This window comes from Odocoileus virginianus, chromosome 18 (assembly GCF_023699985.2).
Source record: "Odocoileus virginianus isolate 20LAN1187 ecotype Illinois chromosome 18, Ovbor_1.2, whole genome shotgun sequence".
NCBI lineage: Eukaryota > Metazoa > Chordata > Mammalia > Artiodactyla > Cervidae > Odocoileus > Odocoileus virginianus.
In genome coordinates, this window is record NC_069691.1 from 5,993,548 (window position 1) to 6,001,218 (window position 7,671).

Consider the following 7,671-nt stretch of genomic DNA (forward strand, 5'->3'; position numbering starts at 1 on the left):
GATCTGTAGATAAATGATGAATTTTCTGTATATCTAATGTTCTCAGTCAGCAACCATTCACACAGCTCCTAAGCTCTGTAAAAAAAGAAAAAAATAAGGGAAGAAAAATCTTGAAAAGTGCAGGAATTGAGTATAACACTCCTTTACCTTACCTAGTTTAAGTATGCAGATCTTTCTTTTATAAAGAAAGCTTGGGGGGCCAGTGGGTAACTGAACAATCCTAGAATTGAAAAGCACACCAGCCTCACAGAATTGCTCATTTGCCTCAGGAAATAGCAAGAAAGGTGAAAATGAATACCTCGTCCAAATGCAAACCCACTCAAATGAAGTGTGAACGCCAATCAATTTTAGCAGTGGTCTGGCAGTCTCGATTCCAAACAGCAAGTTGAGACAGCAAGTGCCTAAGTGCCACTGCCAGCTCTGTTGAGGGAGCTTGCCCAGCCTGGCCGTGAGATGCAGTCAGTACATTCATGGAGCAAAAGGCCCGTCTTGTATCTGTAACGAGAGGCAGATTCTGCACTAATTATTCTGGCTGCAAGCTTGTTACAAAAGTGATGTTCAGCATGTTCGCCTGAGTTCTTTGTTATTGGTATGTTCTTCCCCCAGTTTGTAGTCCACGTGCAAGGAGCATGAGGAAAACTTGAAAATGAGTGTGTAAGTAAAAGATGCTTATACAGAAAGCAACCTTTTATTTATCAAGCAACCTTTGATTTATTTAACTCTTAATTTAAGGGCTAGTTTCTCTTACTCTGACTTTTCTGGAAATACTAACCTAAATTCTTTGTGTATGCAATTTTTATTAAGTGCCATACATGGCAGAATATATATATGTGTGTGTGTACATATATATATATATATGTTTTTTTTTAACAACAAAAAAGGAAACTTTCAAAAAATGGAGTTGTTTAAAATAGTTAATACTGTAAACAAATCCACTCACATTTAACACATTTTGCCAATTCTAATCCAAAGCAAGACATTTAAAAAAATATTTTTTCCTTCAAAGCAATATCTCTACAGTCAGTAAATATTACATCGTGATGTAGTACTGTTCTATTAATAGAATGTTTCAAAGCTGAAAGGAGAAAAATCTTAACAGATATGCTTTTAAGTTTTCATGAAAAGCAGGGAATAAATCTGTTGTGAAGCCCACATCAGTTTGAATGAAAATCAAAATTGGCAAAACATTTGAACTAAACTTGTAAGGTAGTACCTTCCACTACTATTTGGCTAAGTTTCAAGGAATGAGAAAAAGACAGTGGTAACAATATCAACAAGAGTAACACAAAATAAAAATGGAAATCACATTTTGATACCCTCCATCATGTATTAGGAGGATTTAAGAATCCAAATCTGAACATCCCAAGTTCTTCTGTAAAGTCAACAATATGACTAAACTACCAGAAGAAAATACAAACATAGAAAATTTTTTACTTTCAAAATGATACTAGCCTTTGTATGTGTCAGGCATTCAGTAACATTAATGGCTTAGACTGACATGTGAAACCAGAGTAGAATTTAAAAAAAAAATCCTCAAAATGAGAAAGAGCTATGATACACCTCATGAGCTATTTTTTTTCCCAAAGAAGTATCACTCTGAGCTATATAGTTGTTGAAGTCATGCTGTAGATTAAAAACAGGTGAGAATACACAAAGAAAAATTTAAAAAGAAATAACACAGTGAGAAAGCTACCATTTCTAATAAATCCTTTCCAAAATGAAAGACATAAAACTGACTTCATTTCAGAGCCCCTGGCAGCATCACTGTTCATATTATGTTGACACTAATGGTTGGCTGTTCCAATAGGTATTCAGTTCAGTTCAGTTGTATCCAACTCTTTGCCACCCTATGAACTGCAGCACGCCAGGCCTCCCTGTTCATCACCAACTCCCGGAGTTTACTCAAACTCATGTCCATCATGTCGGTGATGCCATCCAACCATCTCACCTCTGCTATCCCCTTCTCCTCCTGCCTTCAATCTTTCCCAGCATCAGGGTCTTTTCCACTGAGCTGTTTCTTTGCATCAGGTGGCCAAAGTATTGGAGTTTCAGCTTCAGCGTCAGTCCTTTCAATGAATATTAAGGACTGATTCCCTTTAGGATTGACTGGTTGGATTTCCTTGCAATCCAAGGGACTTTCAAGAGTCTTTTCCAACAACATAGTTCAAAAGCAGAAATTCTTCAGTGCTCAGCTTTCTTTATAGTCCAACTCTCATGTCCATCCATACATGACTCTGGAAAAACCATAGCTCTGACTAGGCAGACCTTTGTCAGCAAAGTAACGTCTCTCCTTTTTAATATGCTATCTAGGTCAGTCATAGCTTTTCTTCTAAAGAGCAAGCAGCTTTTAATTTTCATGGCTGCAGTTAACATCTACAGTGATTTTGGAGCACAAAAAATAAGTCTGTCACTGTTTCCGTTGTTTCCCCATCTATTTGCCGTGAAGTGATGGGACCGGATGCCTGATCTTAGTTTTTTGAATGTTGAGCTTTAAGCCAACTTTTCCACTCTCCTTTTTCACTTTCATCAAGAGGCTCTTTAGTTCTTCTTTGCTTTCTGCTATAAGGGTTGTATCATCTGCATATCTGAGATTATTGATATTTCTCCTGGAAATCTTGATTCCAGCTTATGCTTCATCCAGCCCAGCATTTTGCATGATATACTCTACATATAAGTTAAATGAGCAGAGTGACAATATACAGCCTTGATGTACTCCTTTCTCAATTTGGAACCAGTTCCATGTCCAGGTCTAACTGTTGCTTCCTGAGCTGCATACAGATGTCTCAGGAGGCAGGTCAGGTAGTATGATATTCCCATCTCTTTTAAGAATTTTCCACAGTTTGTTGTGATCCACACAGTCAAAGGCTTTGGCGTGGTCAATAAAGCAGAAATAGATGTTTTTCTGGAAGTCTCTTGCTTTTTTGATGATCCAGTGGATGTTGGTAATTTGATCTCTGGCTCCTCTACCTTTTCTAAATCCAGCTTGAACATCTGGAAGTTCATGGTTCAAATACTGTTGAAGCTTCGCTTGGAGAATTTTCAGCATTACTTTGCTAGCTTCAATTGTGCAGCATTTTGAACATTCTTTGGTATTGCCTTTCTTTGATATTGGAATGACATTTTCCAGCCCTGTGGCCACTGCTGAGTTTTCCAAATTTGCTGGCATATTGAGTGCAGCACTTTCACAGCATCATCTTTTAGGATTTGAAATAGCTAAACTGAAATTCCATCACCTCCACTAGCATTGTTCATAGTGATGCTTCCTAAGGCCCACTTGACTTCACATTCCAGGATGTCTGCCTCTAGGTGAGTGATCACACCATCATGGTTATCCAGGTCATGACAATCTATTTGGTATAGTTTTTCTGTGTATTCTTGCCACCTCTTCTTAATATCTTCTGCTTCTGTTAGGTCCCTACAATTTCTGTCCTTTATTGTGTTCAAGTTTGCGTGAAATATTCCCTTGGTATCTCTAATTTTCTTGAAGAGGTCTCAAGTTTTTCCCATTCTATTGTTTTCCTCTATTTCTTTGCATTGATCACTGAGGAAGGCTTTCTTATCTCTCTTTGCTATTCTTTGGTACTCTGCATTCAAATGGGAATATCTTTCCTTTTCTCCTTTGCCTTTAGCTAAGATATCCTTGTTATCCTAGCTGGTAAATTTTTGCCTCTGCCACATACTTCTGTAGTATCATTTACACAAGAGAAAATAGACCACTGAGATGGATTTCCTATTACTTTTGGCAAACATTAATAACTCATTAATACTTATTAATAACTTATTAATAAGATAAAATTATTACTCTAGAATCATCAGAAAAGGATAAAACCTTTCATAATTAGAGTGTAGGGGGTTAGTAAATGACAATTCCATTCACTGGAACCATCTGGGAGTCACAGTATTCACATAAGAACCCAATGTTAACATTATTACAGTTTAATATTGAAGGTGTGGTTTGGGGCTTGCTAATATACAATCTATAATTAGGCAGACTTACTGACACTATGTCGAGGCAGTTAGACAGTACAGTAACTGCCCTCAACAGGTAAAGCTTACATTATGAAAGAGCTTAGAATACACCTTTTTCACAATGAGATGAAGTAGGTCCCAAAAAAGAAGAGAAGGCAGAAGCCTAAGTCTTCAGATTCTTCTTCCAGACTCTTCCCTCAGCAAAGAGCAGCAATCTATCAGGACAGTCTAGCCTACTTTGCCCTTATAATGCTTAACTCCAACCACTTTTTTGGATTTTCTTGAGTCCATCAGTGGGCACTTCAGCTTTGCTTCAAGAAAGCTCTAGAGTGAATCATAGCAATATATAGTCAATTACATGAATTCTAAGACACTCCTATCACCAAAGACGGACATGTCCAGCCTGATTGTCTAAGAAAGTAAATCTGAAGTACTGTACTAAGATTAAAAATCAGCATAAACAAAACCCAAGCATTTAGAAATATACCAGATTTTAGTGTGAATTCCTTTTCATCATTAAATGTTCACTATAACAATCACTAGGTGATGTATCTATACCATTCACATTTATAATGATTATTGATCTAACTGAATTAATGTCTGCTGTGTTCATAACTCTTCTATTCACTGTACTTGCTTCTTTTTTGTTAATCTTCCCTTTTCTTTCATTTTCCCTGGTTTAGTTGAGAATTTTAATGTGAATTTATTTTATCTCCTCTAAGCATATAACTTATACTTCTGCTGTGTACTGAATTGTGTTTCCCCCTCAGTGTGATTGTATCTAGAGACAGGATCTTTTAGAGGTAACTAAAGTTAAATGAGATTGTAAGAGTGGGGCACGATCCCAATAGGACAGTGGCCACTTAGTCAGTGATATTTTGTTATAACAGACTCAACTAACTATGACCATTTCTTTTTAACTTTTTTTAAAGGATCCCCCAGACTTTGCAATATTCACTGATAACGAATACAAGCCTACCTTCCAATAATACTATACCAGTTCAAAGATTATACAGGTACTTCACACCTCCCATGCCTTATTACATGGTTGCAATTCACTTCACTTATTCATATGCAAAAATCTCTGTACACCTTATTACCATTATTATTATAAATAAACATGCTCGCAATCAAAAATAAGAAAAAAGATTTTACCTTCATTTATTCCTTTTCTGACACTTCCTGCGTAAATATAAGTTTTGGAATTATATGATTTTCCTCTCTGAAGAACTTCTTTTAACATCTCTTACAGGACAGGTCTTCTGGCAATGAAATCACTCAACTTTTGTTTATCTGAGCAACAATTTCTTCTTCACTTTTGAAAACAAAGCCACTGGAAATAAAATTCTAGATTGTTGGAAGTTTTTTGTTTTTGCTTTCAATATTTTGAATATTTTACTTGATTCTCTTCTCACTTGCAAGGTTTCTGGAGAGAAGTTTAGTGTAACTCTTACCCTTACTCCTCTGTAGCTAAAGTTTTTTATTCTCTGGTTTCTTTCAAAATGTTCCTCTTTGTCTTTGATTTCCTGTAATTTTAATATTTTGGGCTTGTTTTTATTAGGCTTAGTTTTTTCTGAGATTCCTGGTGTTGTTCTTGGGTGTCTATTATTAGTTTGTAATGTTCTCAGTCCTTATTACTTCAAATATTCTTCTGTTTCTTTTTCTCTTTATTCTGGTGTTCCCATTATGTTTATGTTATTCCTTTTGAAATTGTACCATTTATTTTTCATTCTTTTTTCCTCTGTATCTTTCAGTTTTAGAAGTTTCCATTGTTGTATCTTCAAACTCACTGGCTTTCATGTCTGCTGTGTCCAGGATGCTCATGAGCTCATCAAAAATATTTTTCATTTTTTCACACTGTTCTTGATTTTTAAACACTTTCTTTTGATTTTTCGTAGTTTTTCCCTTTCTCACCTTACATTACTCATCTGTTTTGAATATTGTCTACTTTTTTTCTTTAGATCCCTTAACATGTTAATTGTAATTATTATAAATTCCCTCTGTGAAATTCCAAAATCTGTGTCATATATGGGTCTGGTTCTGACATTTCCTTTGTCCTTTCAGACTGTATATTTATTTCTTGCTTTTTAGCAGGTCTTGTGATTTTTTTGTTGAAAGTTAGATATGATATCTTGGGTAGTAAGAACTCATGTATGTCAGCTTTCAATGCAAGGTTTTATGTTAATCTCACTAGAAGTTTGGGTATGTTTAATGTTTGCTGTAGCTGAAAGTGCAAAAGGATTCAAATTCCTCTAATGTCCTTGATTTTGTCCCTCTCGTTTTCTTTGCACTCCTCTAAGAACTCCTCTTTAAATAGAATTTCTCCCATGTAACTCTTTAGCTGGAATCCACTGTTATTGCATAAGAGTCCCGTTGACATGGTGGTAAATTGCTGCGGAGGGAAAGTATTCCATTATTTAATGACTAAATCTCAGTCTTTTAGTTGACCTGTGTTCTAGGGCCATGACCTTCACACATGTTTCTTGGCTCATGTCTCTTCACTGACTCACCCACTGCTTATGTGAGACAGGAAGGTTACTGAGAACTGGAGTTGGGTAATAAGTAATTGGAAGAGTGAGGAGGTCCTAGTAATATCTTTCCCTTACAACAGAGTTGTTTTAAAATATAGCATATTAATTAAAAATTGCAATATAGTTAGACCAATGTACCTGGACATGATTGCCATTGAAAAGATAGTTTATTACTCACAGTTCCCAAGAAGAAGGGACATGCCATGTCACTGGGGTGAGGGGTACATATGGGGAAGTACTAGTGTCTGTTATAAGGCAGAAGAAGGCAGAATGGTGGGTAAGAGCTTTTATTGTGGTTTCCATGGAAAGGAGTGCATGAAGCAGGGTAAACATTCTTAGTATTGACTAGCTTGAATACATTCAATATTGAATAGGGACATAGGGTGGTCGTAGTTGTCTCTTACCTAGCTTTGAGGTGATGAGGGTAAGTGGATACCGCTGCCCAAATATGTGAGATCCTGATAAAGGAGATAGTTGGTATGTGGTCTCTGCATTTGCATTTGAAATCAGCAAGGGGTCAGCAAGGCCTCAAGCTATCAAACCATTAGAATACAGGGGGGGAAAAAAGACAGTAAATATCGTTGTTAATAATTGTTACTAATTAATAATAATTAACACTAGTTAATACAGTGGATTTTTTCCCCTGGAGAATCCCTTTGGTGTATTTGATTATGGTTGCTTTTCTCCACTGTTGCCAGAAGTGGAAGGGGCTCTTTCTTGGCCCTTCACTCTAAGTATCTGGTGGAGTTCCTGGAGACAAACCCCACGTAAGTGTGAGGGTACCCTAAGACTGTGGACTTCAGGTTTTTGTCATTTTCATGCTAGTCCCCAGCAGCTTCCACAGTTTTGTCTAAACTACCAATCAGTGTTCCTACTGGTTGATAGCTCTAGCAGCTTCTACTCTGGCTCAGGAGATCTTGGCTGAGATTCTTTATTCATCTTGCCTGTCTCTGCAGATTTCATTGTTGGTGGTTGGCCTTACAACTTCTCTTCTCTGATGGGCCCAAGGAAAGTCATCAGTTTTCAGTTTGTTCAGCTCTTTTTCTCATTGTAAAGATGACAATGGCAACTTCAAAGCTCTTTAATATTGGAGCTGAAACTGGTCGTGCTGTAACTGAAGCAAGAAATCAAATGATATAAATCTAGTATTTTCTAGAATTAGAGCTCTCAG

The 7,671-nt window shown here is 36.6% G+C and overlaps 1 long non-coding RNA gene across 1 annotated transcript; it reads right to left on the reverse strand.

Moving 5' to 3' along the window:
• Window positions 1–4,212: 4,212 nt before the first annotated feature.
• Window positions 4,213–6,766, reverse strand: LOC110122593 (uncharacterized). The gene is made up of 3 exons (XR_002309269.2): window positions 6,679–6,766; window positions 5,125–6,361; window positions 4,213–4,293 (listed from the first exon to the last, which is right to left on the reverse strand). It is a non-coding gene; the product is annotated as an uncharacterized lncRNA (long non-coding RNA).
• Window positions 6,767–7,671: the final 905 nt, after the last annotated feature.